This window comes from Gopherus evgoodei, unplaced genomic scaffold, assembly GCF_007399415.2.
Source record: "Gopherus evgoodei ecotype Sinaloan lineage unplaced genomic scaffold, rGopEvg1_v1.p scaffold_44_arrow_ctg1, whole genome shotgun sequence".
NCBI lineage: Eukaryota > Metazoa > Chordata > Testudines > Testudinidae > Gopherus > Gopherus evgoodei.
In genome coordinates, this window is record NW_022060065.1 from 2155637 (window position 1) to 2183277 (window position 27641).

Sequence of the window (27641 nt, forward strand, 5' to 3'; positions counted from 1 at the left end):
ATGTGGCAGGATTTCACTTCCAGGAAAGATGCTGGAGCATCGGCTTTGCATCCTACCTGGGGAGGAAAATATTTCCAAAACATCGAAACAGTTTGCAGAAGTGAAACTTAGTTCCCCGTCCAGCTCCAGTCACAGACAGTGGCAGGAGCCAGGAGAGGGCTTCTGATACACCGCAAGTTTAGGCTGAAGGAAAGTGATCAAGCAGGAGAGGTCAGAGAGACGGGCCCAAAAGGTGGGACTGACAGGAGGGGGGCTGATCAGGAGTGGAGAGCTAGCTTTACGTACATTCACCCCAATAATGGCACTTGTGCTGAATGTGGCAGTGTTTCATCACCTCCCTCCAGCTACTTGCTGGAAGGGGAGACCAGGTTAAATTTCCTGTGAATCGAGAGTCAGTGCGGTAACTAGGTTAGTGGAGTCTTATGTCTGGAGCACATACTACTATGTCATCAGTCTATATCCTGCTCCTACTTCTCTCCTAGCGGTGAGCCAAATTGCTGATTTTCTATAGCTCACACCTATCCAAAGGGTTTTTACTATTATCTTTCCTGACCAGGCCCCAGGAGAGCTTAGTCACACACTGATTTCCCAGCTTGGTTCTCCTCCACTGAAAATAACAATTTACAAGAGTTGCCTTAAAAAAGAAAATGTTCCAGTGACCTCCGGTGGCATCCCTGGGAATGAGTGGAAAATACTATTGATTATTGAACTGTGCTGGCCAGTCCTCAGGCCCAGACTTGGACAGAGCAGAAGATAGGGCCATGAGGAAGTTACGTTTAATTTCTTTGTTTGAAGGGATGTTCAGAACAGGTGACTGTGATTACAGAGGAGGATTTTAAGGCTGATCCTTTGGTTGTTTCGGGTCCATGACACATAGCCTATGTCTACACGGGTGCTTTCGTTGTCAAAACTTTTGTCACTGAGGAGTGTGAAGCCTCCCCACCCAACGACAGAAGTTTTAGTGACTGTGACTATGTAAATAGCAACTGTGTTAACTGTTTCAGTACTGAGCCTGTTAGCTATAATGGGATGGTGGGCAGAAATTGAACAGAGAACTGGAATAAGCATCTGATACACAGCTGTGTTTGCAAGAAACAGACTTGATTCCCTGGTCACGTGGCAGCGATCCGTGCATTAGCACCAATGGAACCCATTACAAATACCACACCCTTTCCTTCACACTTCCAACTCCTGCTCTGGAGTTTTCTGAAGGGACGAAAGAACAGGGGTTGCAAAACCCAATAGAACAGCAAAGTTATGATGATATTGCAAAAATTCAGCGAGACTCTTCTTAGAGCTGGTCAGCAAACAGGAAACAATTTTATAAACATTTCCCCACTCATTTTTCAATCAAAACATCAAAATATTTCACCTAGCCCTAATCAATATTTTAATGCTTCCCTGCAGTGTTGGAAACCCAACAGATGGGTGTGACTGGTTGGATCACAGAACCCCCCTTGGAAGCTGCCACCTGATGTGCCAAGACTACTTCTGCCCATGCTTTCCCAGCCAGCTCAGGACTTCAGCACCGTTGTCATAACATTTTTCCCAGATCTGGACCTTAGCGTCCAAAATATGGGTGTTAGCATGAAAACCTCCAAGCTTAGTTACCAGCTTGGACCTGATAACGCTGCCACCAGCCAGGGATTTATACAGTGCCTAGCTCACTGTGGTCTCCCCAAAACCTTCCCTGGGGGACCCCAAGACTCAGATTTCTTGAGTCTCACAACAAAGGGGAATAAACCATTTCCCTTCCCCCTCCTCCCCTCCAGGTGTTCCCTCCCTGGGTTCCTGGAGAGATATACAGAAGCAAGCTCCGTGAATCTAAACAGAGGGACTCCACCCTCCCTGTTTCCAGTCCTGGAAAACACAAGCACCGAGAGAGCTAATCTCTCTTCCTCCCCTCCCCCAGAGGGTATGCAAAGTCAGGCTTAGTAAATGTAACACAAAGAGATTTTCCCCCTGACTTCTTCCTCCCACCAATTCCCTGGTGAGCTGCAGACTCAATTCCCTGGAGTCCCCACTAAAGAAAAACTCCAACAGGTCTTAAAAGAAAGCTTTATATTAAAAGAAGAAAAGGACATAAAAATGGTCTCTCTGTATTAAGGTGACAAATACAGGGTCATTTGCTTAAAAGAAAAAAATGAATAAACAGTCTTATCCAAAAAGAATACAAGTTAACACATTCCAGCAAATACACACATGTAAATACAAAAGAAAACAATATAACCCTATTGTCTTACTATCTTTGTACTTACAACTTGGAAACGAAGATTAGAAAGCCTGGATATAGAAAAATCACTCTCATAGCCGAGAGGGTCAGACCCAAGACAAAGAACAAAAAACTCACACCCAAAACTTCCCTCCACCCAGATTTGAAAAAGTCTTGTTTCCTGATTGGTCCTCTGGTCAGGTGTTTCAGGTTACTGTTGTTACCCCTTTACAGGTAAAATAACATTAACCCTTAGCTATCTGTTTATGACAACCGTGTCTTGCTGAGTCAGAAATGCCCGTCTGCTCCAACACAGTCCCAGGGTCTGAATTACTTGCCTCAAAGCTGCAGGCATAACTGCAAGCAGCTAACAGAAGTGTTCCTTTCTTTAGCACTCAGATGCCCAGCTCCCAATGGGGTCTAAACCCAAATAAATCCATTTTACCCTGTATAAAGCTTATACAGGGTAAACTCAAAAATTGTTCGTCTTCTATAGCACTGATAGAGAGATATGCACAGCTGTTTGCTCCCCCAGGTATTAAAACATACTCTGAGTTAATTAATAAGTAAAAAGAGATTTTATTAAATACAGAAAGTAGGATTTAAGTGGTTCCAAGTAGTAACCGACAGAACAAAGTAAGTCATCAAGCAAAATAAAATAAAATGTGCAAATCTATGTCTAATCAATCTGAATACAGATAATCTCACCCTCAGAGATGCTTCAGTAAGTTTTTTCCACAGACTGGACCCCTTCCAGGCCTGGGCACAATTCTTTCCCCTGGTACAGCTCTTGTTCCAGCTCAGGGAGTAGCTCATGATTCCTCATGATGGCTCCTCTCTTTGTTCTGTTCCACCCCTTTATATATCTTTTGCATAAGGCGGGAATCCTTTGTCCCTCTCTGGGTTCCCACTCCCTCCTTCTCAGTGGAAAGATACCAGGTTAAAGATGGATTCCAGTTGAGGTGACATGATCACATGTCACTGCAAGACTTCATTGCCCACTTGCCAGCACACACATATACAGGAAGACTTACAGATAAAACACACCCATCTGCAGACAATTGTCCTGGTTAATGGGAGTCATCAAGAGTCCAAACCACCATTAATAGCCCACGCTTTGCATAATTACAATAGGCCCTCAGAGTTATATTTCATATTTCTAGTTTCAGATACAAGAGTGGTACATTTATACAAATAGGATGATCACACTCAGTAGTTTATAAGCTTTGTAATGATACCTTACAAGAGACTGTTTGTATGAAGCATATTCCAGTTACATTATATTCATTCATTAGCATATTTTAATAAAACCATATAAACTGCAATGTCACAGTGGGGTTGGGGGGTCTGGGAGGGAGTTAGGGTGCTGGAGGAGTGGTGGTTCTGACCTGGGGCAGGAGATTCAGGGTGCGGGCTCTCGCTGGGTGGCGCTTACCTCAGGTGGCTCCTGGTTGGTGGTGCAGCGAGACTAAAGCAGGCCCCTTGCCTACTCTGGCTCCACACTGCTCCTGGAAGTGGCTGGTATGTCTGGCCCCTAGGGGGAGGCGCAGCCAGGTGGATCTGCACGGTACCCACACCCACAGGCACCGCTCCTGTAGCTTGAGCCTGGACTCGACCTCCATCCATTTGGAGTAGGCCGTAAAATGGCCGGGTGACTTTTCATGTTGCTTTAGAGCTTCAGCGAACTTATGCCAGTAATTGTATGCAGAAAACACACACAGTGATTTGACATTCTTGTTAAATATTTTGCAACAAAAACAGAACACTCTGTAAGTTGCTTTTGAGTAAACCGGCCAACACTGATACAGTTTCTCACCATTCTTGAGCACTCTTTCGCAAAATGACTTTGAGAAGTGTCATTTCTGCTAATTTACTGGAAACATCCTATCCTGGCTTTTGCCTGGCCTATTCAAAATTGTACAATCAATACAGGCAGATTTTAGGATCACTGGCCATAAAAAGCAGGATCTGATGTACTGATTTGTGGTGCGCAATCTTTTTCACTGCTGTTTCTGCCATTGTGCAATGCTGATTCTTCTTTACCGTTTCTCTCCTTTTCATATAAACCAGATTTTTCTTGGTCATTACTCTACTTTTTGTATGAAACAGATTTTTCTTTATCTTCACTCTCCTCCATTCCTTATCCTTAGGTAACTCTACTAATTCCTTAATAATAGGACTGCCATCATTTATGCTTCACTCCTCATTTTCTTCTGCACTGGGACTATTGCTACTGCCTAAAGCCTGTGCTATGTTGTTCTGTTTGAGATATTTTCTCATCAAATTTGTCCCTTGCTGCAAACTAGATTGCAACTGAGCTTTTCACTTCCTATACTAAGCTCCTAAGGGCTTCTTCAGGGGCATCTTTTATTTTCTATGGCGGAAAGCAGACAGTATGAGGGACAGCAAAAGTTTATGTTCCACAGTCTTAGAAAATCATCAAACATTACATGTTAAGCATGGCAAAAGAAATAACAGTATTTCTTTTATATTGTTGAGTAGATAAGCGTTTGATAGATATCTCTGGTGTCTCATTAAATATGTACTTTATTAGTCACTACTTACACTCTTCATGTCTTAAAATCAGGGCTTTGGAGCAGAGCCTGGAGCTGGAGCGCAGAGCAGCTCTGGAGCAGTGGAGCTGCAGGTTTTTGCCTGGAGCTGGAGAAGAGACATAGCACAGCGCCAAAGCCCTGGTTAAAATACAAGTACCCTTTCACAATTACACAATAAAACAAGGTTCACAATATTGCAGCTGGGCTCTCACTTCACTTCACTTTGTTCTTTATCTCATTGACTGACTGGTGAAGCCCCACCCTTTATATACCCGCAAGGGCATGGCTGACAACATTCTAGGAGGTTGGAGGAAAATGTAGTTCTCAGAAAGTTTGGAAGGTTTCATGAGAGTCTACAAATGTCTAGAACATTTTAGGAGGTTAGTGAAAAATAAATCCACAGATGGAATACCTGAAATGTTTTACTTCAAACATTCTATATTCCTTTTTTACACTAACAACAATAACAGCATCCTAAGCTTGATACCCCCCAAGTCCAGCATTCCAGCCTGTGTTGCTTGCCCCTAAATCTGGCCCTGAGACTCTTTGCTGGTGGGAACCAGGCTCCTGAGTTTGAGTAAGGCAACCAAAGCAAAACCTTTCTAACCTGATGAATGAGGCAGCTGCAGTGAATGAAACACAAACCTCTCCTTCTGCACACTGTGGCATGGAGACAGAGCAGGATGAATATAATCTTGGTCTTCTGTTTTTGAACCTTTCTCCGCCATCCTCTTAGCCTGTCACTTGAGTGGTGGGGTAGGTAGTGTTGCTATGGTAGTTCCAGGCAGGAGACAAACCACTTCTTCAGGTTTTTCTTTTCTTATTTATTTATTTTTGAATTCTTTCTTTTGCACTGGATTCTTCCACTCAGCCAATAGCAACAGAAGGCAGAACAAAACTGAGGAGGTATCTAGAAGGTGGGGGCTAGTCCCTCATCAGCCATCCAATCAGCTTTGATTCTGCTTCCTACAGCTACAAATAGACAATGATGCCACACTGAGGATATACAGACCTAGCTTTCAGAGAGCAGTCTTACTTCAATAATATTTGTAAAGTGCTCTGAGATCCTCATTTGGAAGGAACTACGTAAGACCAAATTATTATTATAGTAGTGCATATAGTAAGGCAGTGATGCCATCTTTTTTGAGCATGTCTGCCAGAGCTCCACCATCACTTGGATTAATAAAAGTCTTGTTTACAGTACTAACTGTTGAAAATACCAGCTATAAATGGTCTGACTGAAGTTCATTACAGCCCTCTTTATATAAATCACAAAGACCTATAGACTGCTCCAAAGACATCACTTAAATAAATGGTTTTAATTTCCATTTACCAATAAAGCAGATATTGATATTTTATTCCAGTAGAGTACTGAAGATGAAGTTCTGCCCCCACTGAAGGCTATCGGAGTCTTCGTATTGAGTTCAATAGGGCCAGGATTTCATTGCGATTTGCTAAATTATTGGGAATTTTCATAAACTGAAGTTGTTTCACAGCTGCACATTCTAACATATAAAACATTCTAACATATAAAATGCCTGTTCATTATCTTTAGCAAACCAGCCTAAGTAAATACAATTTCACTATCAACCCTTACATTCAAGGAGTATTTCCACTTGACAACTGGTTTTCATTTTTAACATATGTTCTTATAATAACCAACATAATTTCTACTTAAAAGTACTGATGAAATTTTAAGTGTATAAGAGTCACAAAATCACTGTCATGAGGGCGGGGAGGGATTACTGATATGCTGGATTTTTTTCCCTACTAATATAGTTACATTTACTATAGATGATTCACTTAATTTTTGTGTGTCCAAATGCAAATGAAAACGTAAAATAAACTTATTATGCCATAGTCTAAAAAAAATGCTATGAGTTAATATGAAACTCTTTCAAAAGTACAGCTGAGTAGATATGCCATACCACATCTGTCAGTGCAATACAAATAGTCTTTAAATAATACCTACAAGAGGAATAGATAATATAGCAGCAATTCTAATCTCGTCTTTACAAACTATTGCTAAGCATTTATTGTTGAACTTTATATTTATTCCGGAACTGCACTTACAACAGTGCTCACTACAAGTAAGGTAGTCAGCATTCCCAATAGAAACTTTTGCTTCTAATTAATAATTCATCTGCACATTGTTTTAAAAGAATTTTTTTCCATAAAGAGTTTAGTCTTTAGACATATTCTGCCTTTAGTTACTCTAGTACAAACCCTGCAAAATCAATGGGTTTGCACTTACGTAAATGAGAGCAGAATCTGACTTCTTCTATCTTATCCCCATAAAATACTGTGAAAGTATTTGAAGATGCCCATTTGTTCTTCTGCAACTCAAGAGCAATCTGTTCTTTAAAACAGAATTGTATTTCATGATGTAAACTAGTGGTATTTTGGAAAATAAGCAATTTTGTTTAAGAAATTCAGTTTACAATTTGCATAACTAAACCCTTTTATCCCCAATGAAAAAAATCTATGAGGCATTTTGTAGTCATATGTAGTTTTATGCACAGGAGCAAAAAATAAATGTATTAATTTGTATTTGTTTCCACTCTTCATTCCACATGATTAAAAAATATAAACATCTCCTAGTAAGAAGGAAAATTTCTGAAGTTTTCCCATGTGTCACTTGGTTTTAATTAGCTCATCAGAGCATGACAGACTGCTATATCAAGTGAAAAAAAAAAAGACTGTTTCCTGCACTTTTCAATGATCTAGTAGTTACTGGCAAATAATAATAAAAAAATATTAAGCCAGTTCACGAGTGCCTTTACTGATGAAGGCAAGTACTGGTACTTACGTGGAACTTAATTATTTTAGGATCACACTGCTTTAGGTGTGTTTTCTAAGCAGATGACTGAAACTTGTCCAGGTAATCTATAAACAAGAATGAAAATAATCCTAAACAGTTTATTAGTGTTTAAATGAGAATGTTGAACTGTTTAATTCCATTTTCTTTGTTTGAAAAGATTACTATGTTCTGCAATCACCAGTTAGACTTTGGTTGATATTAACCAGGGCTGGCCAGAAAACATTTGCAAGGTTTTGAAATCTGTTTTTGTTCTACATTGAAACAAACTTGAGATCTTTTGAAAGTTTTCATGAAAAATGAAAGACACATCATTGCCCTGCAATGGCCAGTAGTTTGGACACTTGCTGTGCCTGAGTCAGAGCAGGGAATTGAACCTGAGTCTCCCAAACGAATGCCTTAATCTACTGGACTATAGATAGAGTCAGTCTCTCTTGCTCACCCAATTAATATTTACCATAATTATTTATACATAGTGGAACAGCTCCAACTAGAGACTGAGAGAGATTTCAGAATCACAAGGAGCAAAGACTTGAACCTATGTCTACTACATCACAGTTGAGTACCCTAAAGAGTGGCCTGTTGGCTATTCTGGGGAGGAGGAATGGCTCTCATTTTGAAATTCCATCCTGTATCTAAGAAACTTTCCTGACAAAGGTTTCAATAAAACAGACTCTCCTCTGAAAAGTTTTGGAGTTGTTGAATCAATATTTTCCTACAAAAAAGGTTGAGTCACAAAATTCCTGATGAGCCCTAGTATTAACACAACAGAAAACAAGCCTAATCCAGTCCAAGGTTTAATCTTGTTTTCAGATATACAGGCACCTATAGCTGCATAATTTATAAAGTCAGCTAATGGTGTTCGTACAAAGATAGTTGTATATATACTAACATGTCTGTGCTATAGCAAGAATTCAGAATAAATGATGATAGTATCATTGAGGCTATGTTTCAGTCACAGGTAATTTTAGTAAAAGTCATGGACAGGTCACAGGCAGTAAACAAAAATTCACAGCCCCTGATGTGTCCCTGACTTGTACTATATACCCCAGACTATATACCTTGGGGGCTCTCGGGCAAGGGTGGCCTGGGGGTGCCGTGGGTGCTCTGCTGGGGGGGGTGGAGCCCAGGGGCACCACAGGTGCTCGGGGAAGGGCAATGGCATGCTGCCTGGGCCCCTGCTGCTGCGGGGGGATGGGGGGGAAGCACAACAGCCTGAGACCCCTACAGCTGTTGGAGGGGGGAGGCATGGTGGCCTGAGACTGCCCCAGCAATGGCTGGTTTGGCTGGCCCAGGGGCTGCCCAAGCTGCTCAGGAAGCCCCCCAGACCAGACATACTTACAGCTGCAAAAGTGACGGAGGTCCTGAAAAGTCAAGGAATTTGTGAATTTTGTGACAGACTCACAGCCTTAAGTATCATACCTATGTCACTATGTAACTGGAGCCATGAGAATGTAGTGGGCCAGCCTCACTTAGAATTGTTTTCTTTGCAACATCAACTGACTAAAGAAACTCAAGAATAAACATCTATTCTGTGAACAAGAAAAATAATTAGGCCCTACATTCTATACAATATTTTAGGGCTACTAATTTGGAATGAGTTAAAAAAGCACTTTTTGTCTCTTGTATTATTCATGTCTCATGTCAGAGGCTAAGTTATCAGCATCATGCTTGACATATAGTGTAAAAGTTGAACATAAGCAAATTATGCTGTTGGACAAAACCCCTGGCTGATTAACTTTACTACCTTGTTTTAGGGCAACACTAATCTTTGTTTTTAAACAATGTATTGCCCTTTCAATGAGCTTTATACTCAAGTGAATATATGTGCTGGTTCATTGACAGATGTGAAAACAAAGCCATTAAGTGAACTGTGAGAGCAGAGAGCCAAGAGACAGGAGCCTGCAGCTGCAGGATTCCCATTGCAGCACATTGTTTACCATCAGCCATTCTAACAGAGAAAGAGCAATCTCCTCACACTTCCGAGAAATATCACCAAGACTTTATATTTTAGAAGTTAATTAATTAAGGAAAGAGCCTGCTGTTTAGAGAGGAACCTGACTATGGATCTGATGGAAAATTTTCAATTGCTAACTGCTGCTGAGAAACTATAAAGGAGCCTCATTCATCTCTTTAAAAAGTGTGTTCCACCATCTGAACATGTAAAGGATAGTCTTTATAAGGAACAATTGTTTTCAGATTGTAAATTAGCAACATTGCCACTTTGTTCTCCTCTCCTTATCCTCACATCCTAAACTGTCTAAGGAGGTGGTTGGTCCCCAACGCAGTGCCTGTGGGTGTCATGGCGCCCGCCAGGGCATTTATGTGCGCCTGCCTAATGCCTAGCAGGGGAGAGAAGCTGCGGCCCCGTGCCTGCCAGGAACAGAGAACTCAGGCTGTGGGCGCGGTGTTCTCTGTTCCCAGCAGTTGTGGGGCCTGCCTAGTGCCCAGCAGGGGAGAGAAGCTGCGGCCCCACGCCTGACAGGGACAGAGAACTCTGGGGCTGCAGGTGCCGGTGTTCTCAGTCCCTGGCAGGTATGGGGCCGCAGCTTAAGCTGGAGAGAAGTTGCGGCCCCGCGCCTACCGGGGACAGAGAACTCTGGGGCTGCAGGCGCCAGTGTTCTCGGTCCCTGGCAGGTGTGGGGCCGCGGCTTAAACCAGAGAGAAGCCACAGTCCTGCACCTGCCGGGGACAGAGAACTCCAGGGCTGTAGGCTGCAGGCGCTGATGTTTTCGGCCCCAGGCAGGCATGGGGCCACGGCTTAAGCCGGAGAGAAGCTGCGGCCCCAGGCCTGCCTGGGACAGAGAACTCTGGGGCTGCAGGCTGGTGTTCTCAGTCCCAGGCAGGCGCAGGACCCGCCTAGTGCCCAGCAGGGGAGAGAAGCCGCGGCCCCCGCCTGCTGGGGACAGAGTACTCCAGGGCTCCGGGCACCAGTGTTCTCTGTCCTTGCAGCTTCTCTCTGGCTTCTCTCTCCTCTATGGTTTCATATATTATGTAATATTAAATATGATAATGTTTGTATTATTTAATGTACAAATACAAAATAAGCCTTGAAAAATTGTTGGCGCCCGCCACACTCTTCTGAAAACATGAATGTGCTACTGGCCACAAAAAGGTTGAGGGCCACTGGTCTAAGGCTTCAAAAGACAGGTCACTTGATGAAAAAATTTTAAGAGACGATATTTTGACTTACTTGATATTATGTTTGGAAACTCTTCTAAGCAGTACAGCATCATACAATAATTTATAAGGCAAACTGTACAAAAGTTGAAATATTCATTTGGAAAAGTATCTGATAAACTGGAAGGGTCATACAATGACTGTTTTACAATGAAAAATGTCATCATTCTGTTAATATTCAACTCACCTAATGTAAAGTTTCCCCATTTTTAGAGTCCTCTATTATTAAATAACAAGGCTAAAAGGAATGAATTACTGGATTCAGAAACCAATTCAGTCACAGGAAAAAATCCTAGATGGTCTCAAAAATGCTGGATCATTTTGAGATGCCTGTGCCTTCTGCAGCAGTGGAGTTCTATACAGGTTGCTGTGTAACTGTGCTCAGCTTTGGCTTAAGGTCTACAAGAAAAGGGTACCTTACCATTCTTTAAGAGCTGCCTCTGTGCATTCATATTTATGGGATTAAACAGCCACCAGACCATTTACAAGTTGCAAAGAGGGAAGAGGCTTTACAGGCCATTAAGGAAATCTATAAGGAAGGAATGATTGAGCTTTCAACTAGTCCTTGGGCCTCACTCACAATTCCAGTTAAGAAAAAAGATGGCAGCACCAGTTTCTAGGTGGACTATAGAATACTAAATTATCACTTTACGATAAATAGATGATAGTCTGGATGCTGCAGCAGGTTCAGTCTGGTTTTCCATATTGGCTCTTAGAAGTGGGTGCTGACAAGTGGAAATGGATCCAAAAAACAGGGAAAAAAGTGCTTTCACAGAAAGAAAAAGGTCTCTGGCAATTTAAAGTGATGTTTTTTGGCCTGTATAATGCACCAGCCACATTTAAGAAGGTAATGGAGAGCATATTGCATAAAGCACCATTTGCCACTACTTTCATCTACCATGGTTCAACTCTGGCTTGAAGGAGTGGGCTTTTGTTTCCTCGGTTACATGCTCTTCTTTAGAGCGCCCACTCTGGCCACCGCCATGTTTCCCTCCATTCGTGCGAGACTGGCCGCTGGAAGTCTGCTGCATTTAAAGCACGACTTGCCACTGCTTTCATCTACCACGCCTGTTTCCAAGTACCTAGGCCACAGTTTACGCCTGAATAGGCAGAGTTCCTTTCTCTTCACCCTCCCGCACTCACAGCGTAGACATCTAGCTATGGATCTCAGGCTTCGGAAGTGGCATTTCTCACCCTGGTAGCGGGGCGCCTTTGTTCTTAACAGAGACCGGCCGTAGCTATGTCGACAAGCCATCTCCGTTTTCTTTTGCATGGGGCAGAGGTGCCGCGGGGACGTAGTTTCTGGTGGCAGGGAGTGGGCTAACGTAGGGTGGGGGGATAGGAAAGGCCCTTTAGTGGCTGAAAGTCCCTTGTCCTTCAGGCTCAACCGATTGTGTGTGCTGCTGACGGCGGGCTATTATGCTCCCCGTTGTAGCAATGTGTGCGTTTCAGCGATTTGCTCTCTCTTTGTCCATCTTTCCCTGGCGTCACAGAGCTCAGTTTATGGAGTAGTGTGAGGGAGCGGTTCCATTTCTTTCCGTTTTGGGCTTTTGTCCATCCCATTGGTAGAGCTGGGATTTCTTTGGGCAACCGTGACTGCACAGAGTGTGTAAAAGGCTTCTGGTGGAGAATTGCTACATGCCAGATCTGGCGGACTTTCTGGCAAGGAGCTGCCGGGCTATGCGTAGATCATCCAAAGCTTTGCTGTCCTTGGCCTAGGCGGGCAGGGAGGCAACTCGTCCCCTTTCCTTTGCAGTTTTTGCTCTTCTTGTTGTCATGAGCAGAGGCGTTAGGTGTGTGTGGGAGTGCAAAGCCTGGGCATGTGTGAGTTTCTGTGATGGTGTCATAAACAGATAGCTAAGGGTTAATGTCTCTTTCACCTGGAAAGGAGTAACCTGAAACACCTGACTGGAGGACCAATCAGAAAACAAGATTTTTTTTCAAATCTGGGTGGAGGGAAGTTTTGGGTGTGAGTTCTTTGTTCTTGGTCTTGTGTCTGGGCCCTCTCGTCTATGAGAGTGACTTTCCTATCTCCTGGCTTTCTAATCTTCTGTTTCCAAGTTGTAAGTACAAAGATAGGAAGACCATAGATTTATATTGTTTTCTTTTATATTTACATGTGTGTAGTTGCTGGAGTGTGTTAAATTGTATTCTTTTTGGATAAGGCTGTTTATTCATTTTTTCTTTTTAAGCAAATGACCCTGCATTTGTCACCTTAATACAGAAAGACCATTTTTATGTCCTTTTCTTTCTTTTTATATAAAGCTTTCTTTTTAACACCTGTTGGAGTTTTCTTTAGTGGGGACTCCAGGGAATTGAGTCTGCAGCTCACCAGGGAATTGGTGGGAGGAAGGAGTCGGGGGAAAAAAAATCTCTTTGTGTTAGATTTACTAGCCTGACTTTGCATACCATCTGGGTGAAGCGGGGGGGGGGGGGAGGAGAGTTTAGATCTCTCGGTACTTGTGTTTTCCAGGACTGGAAACAGGGAGGGTGGAGTCCCTCTACTTAGATTCACGGAGCTTGCTTCTGTATATCTCTCCAGGAACCCAGGGAGGGAACACCTGGAGGGGAGGAGGGGGAAGGGAAATGGTTTATTCCCCTTTGTTGTAAGACTCAAGGAATCTGAATCTTGGGGTCCCCCAGGGAAGGTTTTGGGGGAGACCACAGTGAGCTAGGCACTGTATAAATCCCTGGCTGGTGGCAGCGTTATCAGGTCCAAGCTGGTAACTAAGCTTGGAGGTTTTCATGCTAACACCCATATTTTGGACACTAAGGTCCAGATATGGGAAAAATGTTATGACAGATGGTCTCTGGAAAGGTGTATTTGGTTGAAAGGCAAGAAAGGGGAGCAGCGTTCTTTGCTATGCCAGGTGTCCTTGTTGAGCGGAGGTCCTTTCCGAGGGGGTGTGCAAGCATAAAGGTAGTTTGTTTTGCGGTGTGAAGCGTGTGACGATGCGGTTCTGGCGGGACTCAACTGAGAGTGCCAATTTAGGACCAATTGCTCAAACAGGGCAGTCACAGCCCAAGGCTGGGGTTTTTCCACCTCTAAGGCAAATCAAACCAGCCAGACAAAAATGACTTCGGTTTCACCCCACTGGCTAACCACAAGTCACACAAGCAATTTCCTTAGACACTCCAGTCTCCCAGTATCACCACCAGTGCCACTCGTCTTGGGGATGAATGCTTCTGAAAACCAACACCCCAGTAAAAGAAAGAGGTTTTCTCGATCCCAAAGGACCAAGCCCCAGACCCAGGTCAATAGACACATCAGATTTTACCCACAAATCACGCTGTTGCCAATCCTTTAGAATCTAAAATCTAAAGGTTTAGTCATAAAGGGAAAAAGGTAGAGGTGAGGGCTAGAAGTGGTTAAATGGAATCAATTACATACAGTAATGGCAAAGTTCTTAGTTCAGGCTTGTAGCAGTGATGGAGTAAACTGCAGGTTCAAATCAAGTCTCTGGAGAACATCCCCCGCTGGGATGGGTCATCAGTCCTTTGTGTAGAGCTTCAGTTTGTAGCAAAGTCCCTCCAGAGGTAAGAAGCAGGATTGAAGACCAGATGGAGGTGAGGCATCAGCCTTAGATAGGCACTTGCAGGTGGAAGAACACTTCTTTGTTCTTACTGTGGAAAATTACAGCAAAATGGAATTTGGAGTCACATGGGCAAGTCCCTGCATACTTTGCTGAGTCACAAGGCGTATCTGCCTCCTCTCAATGGGTCGATTGTGTAGCTGATGGTCCTTAATGGGCCATCAAGTAGGCTAAGCAGAGCTAACACCCAGTTGTCTGGGATATTTCCCAGTAACACAGCGCAAGTTTGAAATATAGACAGTATACAGCCAATATTCATAACTTCAACTACAACATGATACAGACATAGAGACAGCATAATCATAACCAGTAACCCGTAACCTGGTTTTAGACACCTTATATGACCCCCTTTACATAGGATCTGGTGCCACTACAGGACCTTGGTTGCAACCCATGTTCTATATGGTCCCAGTTTATATCAATAACGTCACAAAGCGATCACTGGATGGGGTTTGCGCTGAGTTGACAGTGCGTGGCGGAGGGGGCGGGTCCCAAATGTGGGCATGGGGAATTAGCTCAAATGGTAAAGCGCTTGCTTAGCATGCGAGAGGTAGTGGGATCAATGCCCGCATTCTCCAGGCTGTTGCTCTTTCTCCTGTTCTCATCCCCACCCACCTGCACCATTTATGTCTGCGTAGAAAGTTGCATTGCAGTCCGCTCTTGGCTTGGCGGTAAGCCTTTTGTCCCGAGGGAGCAAAAGGGGCAACGTCTCTTTCAGGAGTGTTTGTGTGTATGTGTGTGTGTGTGTGAGTTCTTTTCTGTTACCAGTCGCTTTGCGTTTGTTTTTCCTGAGGTAGGCGTGGGAGGCCGAGTCGGGTGTGAAAGGGTACAAGCGGGAATGTGTCAATTATTGATGAAGGGGAAGGGGAATGGACTGTGAAAAAGTTGTGGTTTAAAAGGCCCCGTTGAAGCCAGGCAGGAGGCCCTGAACATGTTTTCCATTGCACCACCGTCCCTGTTCTGAGTGGGAATCAGGGCGGGGGTCCCAACATTGTGCTGCGCGTGCTTGAGACAATCGCGGGTCAGCGGGAGGATGCGGCGTCCCGGCTAGCAGGCAAGGCTAGCGTCGCGCCCCCGACGTTCCGTTCTTACCTTGCGGCCTTGTCTTCGTGCCATGCCTGTTAGAGAGCCTTTGAGCGGTAGCTGTGTGCGGGCTTGCCGGTGGGTGAATTGAGGGTAAACTAGGCGGCTGCCCAGCCCCCAGGGCAGCCGTGAGGATGAAGGGCTAGGTGTGTGTCGCTTATTCCTTTCAAGGGCTGGGCGGAGGAAGCCTATAATTATGCGTAAGTGCCAGTGGCAGTTCTGCCTGACACCTTGAGTGACTCGTGTCCCTTTGCTCCTCTCTTCCTTTGATAGCTCAGCTGGTAAAGCGGAGGACTGTAGGCTTTGTTCCCCTGGGAATCCTTAGGTGGCCGGTTCAACTCCGGCTCGAAGGAGTGGGCTTTTGTTTCCTCGGTTACACGCTCTTCTTTAGAGCGCCAACTCTGGCCACTGCCATGTTTCCCTCCATTCGTGCGAGACTGGTCGCCGGAAACCTGCTGCATTTAAAGCACCACTTGCCACTACTTTCATCTACAACGCCTGTTTCCAAGAACCTAGGCCACAGTTTATGCCTGTATAGGCAGAGTTCCTTTCTCTTCACCCTCCCGCACTCACAGCGTAGACATCTAGCTATGGATCTCAGGCTTCGGAAGTGGCTTTTCTCACCCTGGTAGCGGGGCGCCTATCTTCTTAACAGAGACCGGCCGTAGCTATGTCCCCAAGCCGTCTCCGTTTTCTTTTGCATGGGGCAGAGGTGCCCTGGGGACGTAGTTTCTGGTGGCAGGGAGTGGGCTAACGTAGGGTGGGGAGATAGGAAAGGCTCTTTAGTGGCTGAGAGTCCCTTGTCCTTCAGGGTCAACCGATTGTGTGCGCTGCTGACGGCGGGATATTATGCTCTCCGTTGTAGCAATGTGTGCGTTTCAGTGGTTTGCTCTCTCTTTGTCCATCTTTCCCCGGCGTCACAGAGCTCAGTTTATGGAGTAGTGTGAGGGAGCGGTTCCATTTCTTTCCGTTTTGGGCTTTTGTCCATCCCATTGGTAGAGCTGGGATTTCTTTGGGCAACCGTGACTGCACAGAGTGTGTAAAAGGCTTCTGGTGGAGAATTGCTACAAGCCCGATCTGGCGGACTTTCTGGCAAGGAGCTGCCGGGCTATGCGTAGATCATCCGAAGCTTTGCTGTCCTTGGCCTAGGTGGGCAGGGAGGCAATTCGTCCCCTTTCCTTTGCAGTTTTTGCTCTTCTTGTTGTCATGAGCAGAGGCGTTAGGTGTGTGTGGGAGTGCAAAGCCTGGGCGTGTGTGAGTTTCTGTGATGGTCTCTGGAAAGGTGTATTTGGTTGAAAGGCAAGAAAGGGGAGCAGCGTTCTTTGCTATGCCAGGTGTCCTTGTTGAGCGGAGGTCCTTTCCGAGGGGGTGTGCAAGCATAAAGGAAGTTTGTTTTGCGGTGTGAAGCGTGTGACGATGCGGTTCTGGCGGGACCCAACTGAGAGTGCCAATTCAGGACCAATTGCTCAAACAGGGCAATCACAGCCCAAGGCTGGGGTTTTTCCACCTCTAAGGCAAACCAAACCAGCCAGACAAAAATGACTTCGGTTTCACCCCACTGCCTAACCACAAGTCACACAAGCAATTTCCTTAGACACTCCAGTCTCCCAGTATCACCACCAGTGCCACTCGTCTTGGGGATGAATGCTTATGAAAACCAACACCCCAGTAAAAGAAAAAGGTTCTCTCGATCCCAAAGGACCAAGCCCCAGACCCAGGTCAATAGACACATCAGATTTTACCCACAAATCACGCTGTTGCCAATCCTTTAGAATCTAAAATCTAAAGGTTTAGTCATAAAGGGAAAAAGGTAGAGGTGAGGGCTAGAAGTGGTTAAATGGAATCAATTACATACAGTAATGGCAAAGTTCTTAGTTCAGGCTTGTAGCAGTGATGGAGTAAACCTCATGTTCAAATCAAGTCTCTGGAGAACATCCCCCGCTGGGATGGGTCATCAGTCCTTTGTGTAGAGCTTCAGTTTGTAGCAAAGTCCCTCCAGAGGTAAGAAGCAGGATTGAAGACCAGATGGAGGTGAGGCATCAGCCTTAGATAGGCACTTGCAGGTGGAAGAACACTTCTTTGTTCTTACTGTGGAAAATTACAGCAAAATGGAGTTTGGAGTCACATGGGCAAGTCCCTGCATACTTTGCTGAGTCACAAGGCTTATCTGCCTCCTCTCAATGGGTCGATTGTGTAGCTGATGGTCCTTAATGGGCCATCAAGCAGGCTAAGCAGAGCTAACACCCACTTGTCTGGGATCTTTCCCAGTAACACAGCGCAAGTTTGAAATATAGACCGTATACAGCCAATATTCATAGCTTCAACTACAACATGATACAGACATAGAGACAGCATAATCATAACCAGTAACCCGTAACCTGGTCTTAGACACCTTATATGACCCCCTTTACATAGGATCTGGTGCCACTACAGGACCTTGGTTGCAACTCATGTTCTATATGGTCCCAGTTTATATCAATAACGTCACAAAGCGATCGCTGGATGGGGTTTGCGCTGAGTTGACAGTGCGTGGCGGAGGGGGCGGGTCCCCAAATGTGGGCATGGGGAATTAGCTCAAATGGTAAAGCGCTTGCTTAGCATGCGAGAGGTAGTGGGATCAATGCCCGCATTCTCCAGGCCGTTGCTCTTTCTCCTGTTCTCATCCCCACCCATCCACGCCATTTATGTCTGTGTAGAAAGGAGCATTGCAGTCCGCTCTTGGCTTGGCAGTAAGCCTTTTGTCCCGAGGGAGCAAAAGGGGCAACGTCTCTTTCAGGAGTGTTTGTGTGTGTGTGTGTGTGTGAGTTCTTTTCTGTTACCAGTCGCTTTGCGTTTGTTTTTCCTGAGGTAGGCGTGGGAGGCCGAGTCGGGTGTGAAAGGGTACGAGCGGGAATGTGTCAATTATTGACGAAGGGGAAGGGAAATGGACTGTGAAAAAGTTGTGGTTTAAAAGGCCCCGTTGAAGCCAGGCAGGAGGCCCTGAACATGTTTTCCATTGCACCACCGTCCCTGTTCTGAGTGGGAATCAGGGCGGGGGTCCCAACATTGTGCTGCGCATGATTGAGACAATCGCGGGTCAGCGGGAGGATGCGGCGTCCCGGCTAGCAGGCAAGGCTAGCGTCGCGCCTCCGACGTTCCGTTCTTACCTTGCGGCCTTGTCTTCGTGCCATGCCTGTTAGAGAGCCTTTGAGCGGTAGCTGTGTGCGGGCTTGCCGGTGGGTGAATTGAGGTAAACTAGGCGGCTGCCCAGCCCCCGGGGCAGCCGTGAGGATGAAGGGCTAGGTGTGTGTCGCTTATTCCTTTCAAAGGCTGGGCGGAGGAAGCCTATAATTATGCGTAAGTGCCAGTGGCAGTTCTGCCTGACACCTTGAGTGACTCGTGTCCCTTTGTTCCCGTCTTCCTTTGATAGCTCAGCTGGTAGAGCGGAGAACTGTAGGCTTCGTTCCCCTGGGAATCCTTAGGTGGCTGGTTCAACTCCGGCTCAAAGGAGTGGGCTTTTTTTTCCTCGGTTACACGCTCTTCTTTAGAGCGCCCACTCTGGCCATCGCCATGTTTCCCTCCATTCGTGCGAGACTGGCCGTCGGAAGCCTGCTGCATTTAAAGCACCACTTGCCACTACTTTCATCTACAACGCCTGTTTCCAAGTACCTAGGCCACAGTTTACGCCTGTATAGGCAGAGTTCCTTTCTCTTCACCCTCCCGCACTCACAGCGTAGACATCTAGCTATGGATCTCAGGCTTCGGAAGTGGCTTTTCTCACCCTGGTAGCGGGGCGCCTTTCTTCTTAACAGAGACCGGCCGTAGCTATGTCCCCAAGCCGTCTCCGTTTTCTTTTGCATGGGGCAGAGGTGCCGCTGGGACGTAGTTTCTGGTGGCAGGGAGTGGGCTAACGTAGAGTGGGGAGATAGGAAAGGCCCTTTAGTGGCTGAGAGTCCCTTGTCCTTCAGGGTCAACCGATTGTGTGCGCTGCTGACGGCGGGATATTATGCTCCCCGTTGTAGCAATGTGTGCGTTTCAGCGGTTTGCTCTCTCTTTGTCCATCTTTCCCCGGCGTCACAGAGCTCAGTTTATGGAGTAGTGTGAGGGAGCGGTTCCATTTCTTTCCGTTTTGGGCTTTTGTCCATCCCATTGGTAGAGCTGGGATTTCTTCGGGAAACCGAGACTGCACAGTGTGTGTAAAAGGCTTCTGGCGGAGAATTGCTACCAGCCCGATCTGGCGGACTTTTTGGCAAGGAGCTGCTGGGCTATGCGTAGATCATCCGAAGCTTTGCTGTCCTTGGCCTTGGCGGGCAGGGAGGCAACTCGTCCCCTGTCCTTTGCAGTTTTTGCTCTTCTTGTTGTCATGAGCAGAGGCGTTAGGTGTGTGTGGGAGTGCAAAGCCTGGGCGTGTGTGAGTTTCTGTGATGGTCTCTGGAAAGGTGTATTTGGTTGAAAGGCAAGAAAGGGGAGCAGCGTTCTTTGCTATGCCAGGTGTCCTTGTTGAGCGGAGGTTTTTTCCGAGGGGGTGTGCAAGCATAAAGGTAGTTTGTTTTGCGGTGTGAAGCGTGTGACGATGCGGTTCTGGCGGGACCCAACTGAGAGTGCCAATTCAGGACCAATTGCTCAAACAGGGCAGTCACAGCCCAAGGCTGGGGTTTTTGCACCTCTAAGGCAAACCAAACCAGCCAGACAAAAATGACTTCGGTTTCACCCCACTGGCTAACCACAAGTCACACAAGCAATTTCCTTAGACACTCCAGTCTCCCAGTATCACCACCAGTGCCACTCGTCTTGGGGATGAATGCTTCTGAAAACCAACACCCCAGTAAAAGAAAGAGGTTTTCTCGATCCCAAAGGACCAAGCCCCAGACCCAGGTCAATAGACACATCAGATTTTACCCACAAATCACGCTGTTGCCAATCCTTTAGAATCTAAAATCTAAAGGTTTAGTCATAAAGGGAAAAAGGTAGAGGTGAGGGCTAGAAGTGGTTAAATGGAATCAATTACATACAGTAATGGCAAAGTTCTTAGTTCAGGCTTGTAGCAGTGATGGAGTAAACTACAGGTTCAAATCAAGTCTCTGGAGAACATCCCCCGCTGGGATGGGTCATTAGTCCTTTGTGTAGAGCTTCAGTTTGTAGCAAAGTCCCTCCAGAGGTAAGAAGCAGGATTGAAGACCAGATGGAGGTGAGGCATCAGCCTTAGATAGGCACTTGCAGGTGGAAGAACACTTCTTTGTTCTTACTGTGGAAAATTACAGCAAAATGGAGTTTGGAGTCACATGGGCAAGTCCCTGCATACTTTGCTGAGTCACAAGGCGTATCTGCCTCCTCTCAATGGGTCGATTGTGTAGCTGATGGTCCTTAATGGGCCATCAAGCAGGCTAAGCAGAGCTAACACCCACTTGTCTGGGATCTTTCCCAGTAACACAGTGCAAGTTTGAAATATAGACAGTATACAGCCAATATTCATAACTTCAACTACAACATGATACAGACATAGAGACAGCATAATCATAACCAGTAACCCGTAACCTGGTCTTAGACACCTTATATGACCCCCTTTACATAGGATCTGGTGCCACTACAGGACCTTGGTTGCAACCCATGTTCTATATGGTCCCAGTTTATACCAATAATGTCACAAAGCGATCGCTGGATGGGGTTTGCGCTGAGTTGACAGTGCATGGCGGAGGGGGCGGGTCTCCTGCTGTGGGCATGGGGAATTAGCTCAAATGGTAGAGCGCTCGCTTAGCATGTGAGAGGTAGTGGGATCAATGCCCGCATTCTCCAGGCTGTTGCTCTTCCTCCTGTTTTCATCCCCACCCACCTGCACCATTTATGTCTGCGTAGAAAGGAGCGTTGCAGTCCGCTCTTGGCTTGGCAGTAAGCCTTTTGTCCCGAGGGAGCAAAAGGGTAAACTTCTCTTTCAGGAGTGTTTGTGTGTGTGTGTGTTTGTGTGTGTGTGAGTTCTTTTCTGTTACCAGTCGCTTTGCATTTGTTTTTCCTGAGGTAGGCGTGGGAGTCCGAGTCGGGTGTGAAAGGGTACGAGCGGGAATGTGTCAATTATTGACGAAGGGGAAGGGGAATGGACTGTGAAAAAGTTGTGGTTTAAAAGGCCCCGTTGAAGCCAGGCAGGAGGCCCTGAACATGTTTTCCATTGCACCACCGTCCCTGTTCTGAGTGGGAATCAGGGCGGGGGTCCCAACATTGTGCTGCGCGTGCTTGAGACAATCGCGGGTCAGCGGGAGGATGCGGCGTCCCGGCTAGCAGGCAGGGCTAGCGTCGCGCCCCCGACGTTCCGTTCTTACCTTGCGGCCTTGTCTTCGTGCCGTGCCTGTTAGAGAGCCTTTGAGCGGTAGCTGTGTGCGGGCTTCCCGGTGGGTGAATTGAGGGTAAACTAGGCGGCTGCCCAGCCCCCGGGGCAGCCGCGAGGATGAAGGGCTAGGTGTGTGTCGCTTATTCCTTTCAAGGGCTGGGCGGAGGAAGCCTATAATTATGCGTAAGTGCCAGTGGAAGTTCTGCCTAACACCTTGAGTGACTCGTGTCCCTTTGCTCCTGTCTTCCTTCGATAGCTCAGCTGGTAGAGCGGAGGACTGTAGGCTTCCTTCCTCTGGGAATCCTTAGGTGGCTGGTTCAACTCCGGCTCGAAGGAGTGGGCTTTTGTTTCCTCGGTTACACGCTCTTCTTTAGAGCGCCCACTCTGGCCACTGCCATGTTTCCCTCCATTCGTGCGAGACTGGCCGCTGGAAGTCTGCTGCATTTAAAGCACCACTTGCCATTACTTTCATCTATCATGCCTGTTTCCAAGACCTAGTTTACGCCTGTATAGGCAGAGTTCCTTTCTCTTCACCCTCCCGCACTCACAGCGTAGACATCTAGCTATGGTGCAGGGGCAGCATGCGGAGCTTTCCTGATTGCCCCTAAACCTAGGGGCCAGAGATGCCGGCTACCTCCAGGGAACTGGTCAAAGCCAGGGCAGGCAGAGAGCCTGCCTTAGCCACACTGCACCACAGACCAGACTTTTAACAGCCTGGTCAGCAGTGCTGAGGGGAGACACCAGTGTCCCTTTTTGACCAAACGTTCCGGTCAAAAACTGGACGTCTGGCAACCCTAATTGGAGGTTTACAGAAGGTGTTTAGGTTCTTCAGAGGGAAAACTCAGAACAGATACCATTTCCCACTCACGCTACACTTAAACCATGAGGCAAAACAGAAGCCTCTGTTGTGTCAGAAGAGCCAGCTGAATGTCTTTTTCAATTGTAGTCAACAAACCAGATTGCCATGAGCTGAACTTTAAGACCCTCACGTATACTGGACAAATTGGAGGAAAAGCATCGAAAAATCTTGATTATGTCTTTTTCTTTGTCCCCAACCCAGTGCTTTCAGTTCATCTGGCCGGCCAAGTTGTGACACCATCGCATCCGAGAAAAGCTGAGATTATCATAAGCTGCACATGCAATTTTCTTGCTCAGGAGAAGTGGAGTGGAAGCTCATCTTTGCACATTTCTGATGCTTTGTAGTCTAAGACTGGGCAAGGATTGCTGTATAGTTATGAGAGCATGGGGCTAAAACAAACATTTTTTGAGTTCTATTCCCAATTGCCACCAACTTGTGGTGGGATTTTGGGCAAATCCTTTAGCTTCTTTCTACCTCTGTTGATCCTTCTGTATAAATAGGAACAGCACTGGGACAAATTCCCAGCCACTGAGGACTTCATAACTGTCCCCATGCTGCACACCTCGGCCACTAGGAACTTCACAGTGCGGGGTAGAACTCAGATAGTTTTCTGCTCCCAAAATGAGGCCCCTAACACATTAAAATAAATAAATATAAATATATGCAGATATACCTATATCTCACAGAACTGGAAGGGACTGTGAAAGGTCATTGAGTCCAGCCCCCTGCCTTCACTGGCAGGACCAAGTGCTGATTTGTGCCCTAGATCCCTAAGTGGCCCCCTTGATGATTGAATTTACAATGCTGGGTTTAGGAGGCCAGTGCTCAAATGACTGAGCTATCCCTCCCCCACTCTGATATGGGGAGACTCATTGTTAGTTGTTAGCAATATCTGGCCTGTCAGGGTTCCCTCCCCCCCCCCCGAACTCTGGGGTACAGATGTGAGGACCTGCATGAAAGACCCCCAAAGCTTATATTCTAGCAGCTTAGGTTAAAAACTTCCCCAAGGCACAAATTTCTGTCTTTGGACAGTATTGCTGCCACCACCAAGTGATTTAAACAAACATTCAGGGATGGGTCACTTGGAATCCCTAATTCCCCCCAAATATCCCCCCAATACCCTTCACCCCCTTTCCTGGGGAGGCTTGAGAATAATATATAAACCAACTGCCTTAGCAATGTGCGTACAGACCAGACTCATCTTTAGGACACTGAAATCAATCAGGTTCTTAAAAGAACTTTATTATAAAGCCTCTGTTTGCAAGAAGCTGGGAATGGGTGACAGGGGATGGATGACTTGATGATTCCCTGTTCTGTTCATTCCCTCTGGGACACCTGGCACTGGCCACTGTTGGAAGACAGGATACTGGGCTAGAAGGACCCTGGGTCTGACCCAGTAGGGCCATTCTTATGTTCTAAAATGTGGTTTCTGTCTCCGCTGTTGATACTCAGTTACACCCTCACAGCTGGAGAAACACAGGCTGGGCTCAGAGCATCCCAACTCAGCAGAGGGAAAACTGCCAGAAACTTTGTGCTGGTTCCCATTTGGGGTGCAGTCCCCATTAGGGACTGACCCACTGAGTTCTCACTCCTGCCAGGGGTTTCTTTGTGGTGACTGCAGATATCTAGCTAAGTGTTTTAATATCTGTGTAATGCCCATGCAGTTCCTGAAGGTGGCACCCATGCACCATAATGCTCAGCATCACAGTGGAGGAAGGTAGGGTGAGTGAAGGAGGTGTTGAACTTTTTTTAAACTTGGTTTTACATTCACTATTTAATTAGAGGACAGTGATACAACTGGGGGTGATGGGACTGTAACATCAGAAACGGGGCAAGGAGCTTGCAGCTCTGGAAGAGAAGATCACTTTGCAGAGCTAGGCATGCACACAACAAACATCCGTTCCCACACACCTTCCCATCCAGATTCAAGCACGTACCTGTCCGCTCCCCACTGGATGCAGCCGAGTCCCTCTCCCTTCCCTAAGCTCCTTCTGCTCTCTTGAAATCAGAGACCTCTCGCACCCGTCACTTGTCTTGTCCCACAGAAAAAATGGCCAGTGGCAAACACCACGTCATTGCTCACTGGTATGTGTTTGGATGAAGTTCACCATTAGCAAACAGTAAGCTTCACCAGTCAAGTGGCAATATAACAAAAACACCTTATTGTCATTTGGACACTGCATACAAGAGGACAGAGCTGAGGTTGCTGTGAGAGCACTAAACAGGCGGCACTTTCTGGGTGTTAAATCTCACGTTCGCCATTTGGTTAACGTGAGTTTAACACACTCACCAGGAATGGGGTGGGGTGTTTAGGCTCAGTCACAAAGAGAAGCAGACTGAGAGGACACCCCATTTTCCTTCAGCCTCATCTTGGTGGGGTAACCCAGACAGCATTCTGCCCCAGTAGTGACGGTCTAGTCCCAGGAGAGGTGTCTCGGGAAGCTAGGTGGCTGATGGGTTAAAGCCGTTGTGGTTGCATCCTGGATTGGAGAATAGCAGTAATTACTGTGCAGATAGCTCGGCACGTCACTGGGGAAGGCTCATCCAATCTCTTTGGGGCAGGCAGAGGTTTAGAAAACTCATCTGATGGAAATAACCACATGCGGTTTTCCTGGATGGGAGCGGTGCTGCAAGGAAAGTTCATTGCACCTTTACTTGCAATGCCACGCGACTTTAAACTTACAGCTGGAGTCTGATGGCCTGAAGCCAAACTGGCAGGACCTATAACATAAGCAGGCTCAAGGCAGAATAGGACTCGGATGGGAGACCCGCTCCCCACCAGAAATCCCAGGTGTTGCTGATATAGTAGGTGACACTCTTCCCTGTGCACCTGCATCCACCGGGTGGTTGCTCTGTGCCCCAGCGCAGATGAAAGGGGTTGTGTAACACGTACAGTTCCTGCCTCTGGAAGGCATGAGCTCAGCACTTGGGCCCAGATGAAGGCGTTTGCAATGGCTGGAGGTGGAGCTGCCTCCGTTACCAATGCAGCAGTGCAAGAAGCGCCAGGCCAATGGTTCCCAGCCCCGCCAGGGCTGCTCTTCTCCTGACTGGCTGAGTCAAGAGCATTCCCTGCTGCCTGCTCTCACCATGCCCAACGCGGCCTTGTAATGCCAGCCACAACGAGCCGGCAGCGTGGGGCCACCCTTGGGCCTCGCCTCAGCTAGGTGCCAGCCGGTGGCAATGGGTCAGTGGTGGAGGAAAGCAGCAGTGGCCATCTGACAGCACAGCCGCTCCCTGTCTGCTTCTGCAGTGACTCGGAGCCTCCGGCTCCCCTGTGGGGTGCTAGGGCATTCAGGCAGTTTGCGGCTGCCACCGGAGAGCAAATATGCATAGAGCAGACAGCGGGCCTGCTGCCCCTCCCAGAGGCGTTGATGGGCATGGAGGGAATAGAACCATGAACGTGACACACAGGTTAGGGAGGAGAGAACAGCGCTGGGTCCAGCCTGGGGAGTGCGGCCAGGAGCCTCGATGCTTTGGTGCAACAGGGAGGGTATTTCAGGTGAAGCCAGGCAGCTGGCACAAGGCTGGTTCATAGTCGCATGTAAAGGCGCACGGCCAGGGCTCGACCCTCCCTGAGGAGGATGGAAACCACACCGGCCTTGATACACGTCGTTTATGTCAGCCCCTTTCTTCAGGGCTGAGCGAAGCTGCACAATCGCTCGGGGCCCCCGCCTTCTGCTATAGGGCGGGGCACCAAACACAAAGTTATAGAGGCTCAGACCCTCTTGGCTCAGGGCTGAGCAACAATAGTTCAGGCAGCTCGAGCCCTTTGGGGCAAGACCGAGCAGTGGCACAGTTAAAGGGGCCCAGCCCTTGGTTTGGGCAGGGCACCAAACACACAGTTACAAAGGCTCAGAGCCTCGTGGCTCAAGGTCGAGCAGTCAATAGTTCAGACAGCTCGAGCCCTTTGGGGCAGGACCGAGCAGTGGCAAAGTTAAAGGGGGCCCAGCCCTTGGTTCGGGCGGGGCACCAAACACACAGTGACAAAGGCTCAGACCCTCGTAGTGGGCGCGGGGAAGCTCTGGCAGCTCCTCGTTGTAGCGGGCACGGGGAAGCTCCGGCCAGTCCGGGCAACTGCCCTGGGCCTCAGCAGCCTCCCACTCATGAGCACCTTCTGGCAGGTCTGCTCCCAACAGCGGCTGGGCTCCAATTGAGCGCTGCTGGCCGGCTTTTATACTTCCGGGTGGCCTCCTGACCCTCTGAGGGGCGGGTCCAGTGCCCTGTGGCCCCGCCCCTTCTGTCCCCTGGCAGGGCTCGACCCTCCCTGAGGAGGAAGGGAGCCACACTGCCTCGCTACAGCACAGTCTAAGGGTGGCATGTAGTTGTGATCCTGCCCACAGCCCCATGGGCCGTGGTGGGTGTCCCTGATGAGCCGGCCCCAGTACTATCAGCTGTCGCTCTGAATTCTTCTCCCGCCCACTCCTATCCTTCATACTGGCAGTCGGGTGGCTTGGCCTGGCCCCTGTTACACTGGCTTTCCGAAGTAACAGGGCCTATTCGGCTCAGCCTGATCAGACATCGTAGCAGGGGAATGAGAGAGAGAGATCCGGGTTTGGGGCAGAGTAGAAGTCTCACGCTGTTCTGTTTCTGTTACTAATGCTATAACACCCCCACAGTGGGATTGCAGGGCCCCTTGCAGACTGAACTGATTCTCCTGCTCTGGGAGCACAGACCTCCAGCCAGTGATGAGCTGCCAAAATCTTAACAACCGGTTCCCTATAAAAAGTTCTGATTTAAGGCGGGGAGCAGGGGAGGGGCCAGGGTGGGGGGAGACATACCCGTGGGGCCAGGGGCCCCTGCAGGGCCTGGGGCAAATTGCTTCACTTGCCCCCCTGGCAACCCTAGAGCTTGCAGCCCTCTCCCCCCTTCCCTTGCCAGCAGCTCAAAGCAGCAGGATGACTCAGGTGCTCAGCTGAGCTGCCCAGCTGCCGGCCATGCTGTGCCTCTTTGGGGTGGGGGAAGCAGAGGAGGGCCTGGGGGAGACATCCTTGTGGGGCCAAGGGCCCCTGCAGGGCCCGGGCCAATTGCCCCACTAGCCCCCTC

General features: G+C 47.6%; 2 non-coding genes across 2 annotated transcripts; both read left to right on the forward strand.

The window, feature by feature from the left end:
- Positions 1-15704: 15704 nt before the first annotated feature.
- On the forward strand, positions 15705-15794 carry TRNAY-GUA. The gene is given in 2 exon segments: positions 15705-15741; positions 15759-15794. It is a non-coding gene; the product is annotated as a tRNA-Tyr (tRNA).
- Positions 15795-21985: 6191 nt separating this feature from the next.
- Positions 21986-22075, forward strand: TRNAY-GUA. Its single transcript is given in 2 exon segments — positions 21986-22022; positions 22040-22075. It is a non-coding gene; the product is annotated as a tRNA-Tyr (tRNA).
- Positions 22076-27641: the final 5566 nt, after the last annotated feature.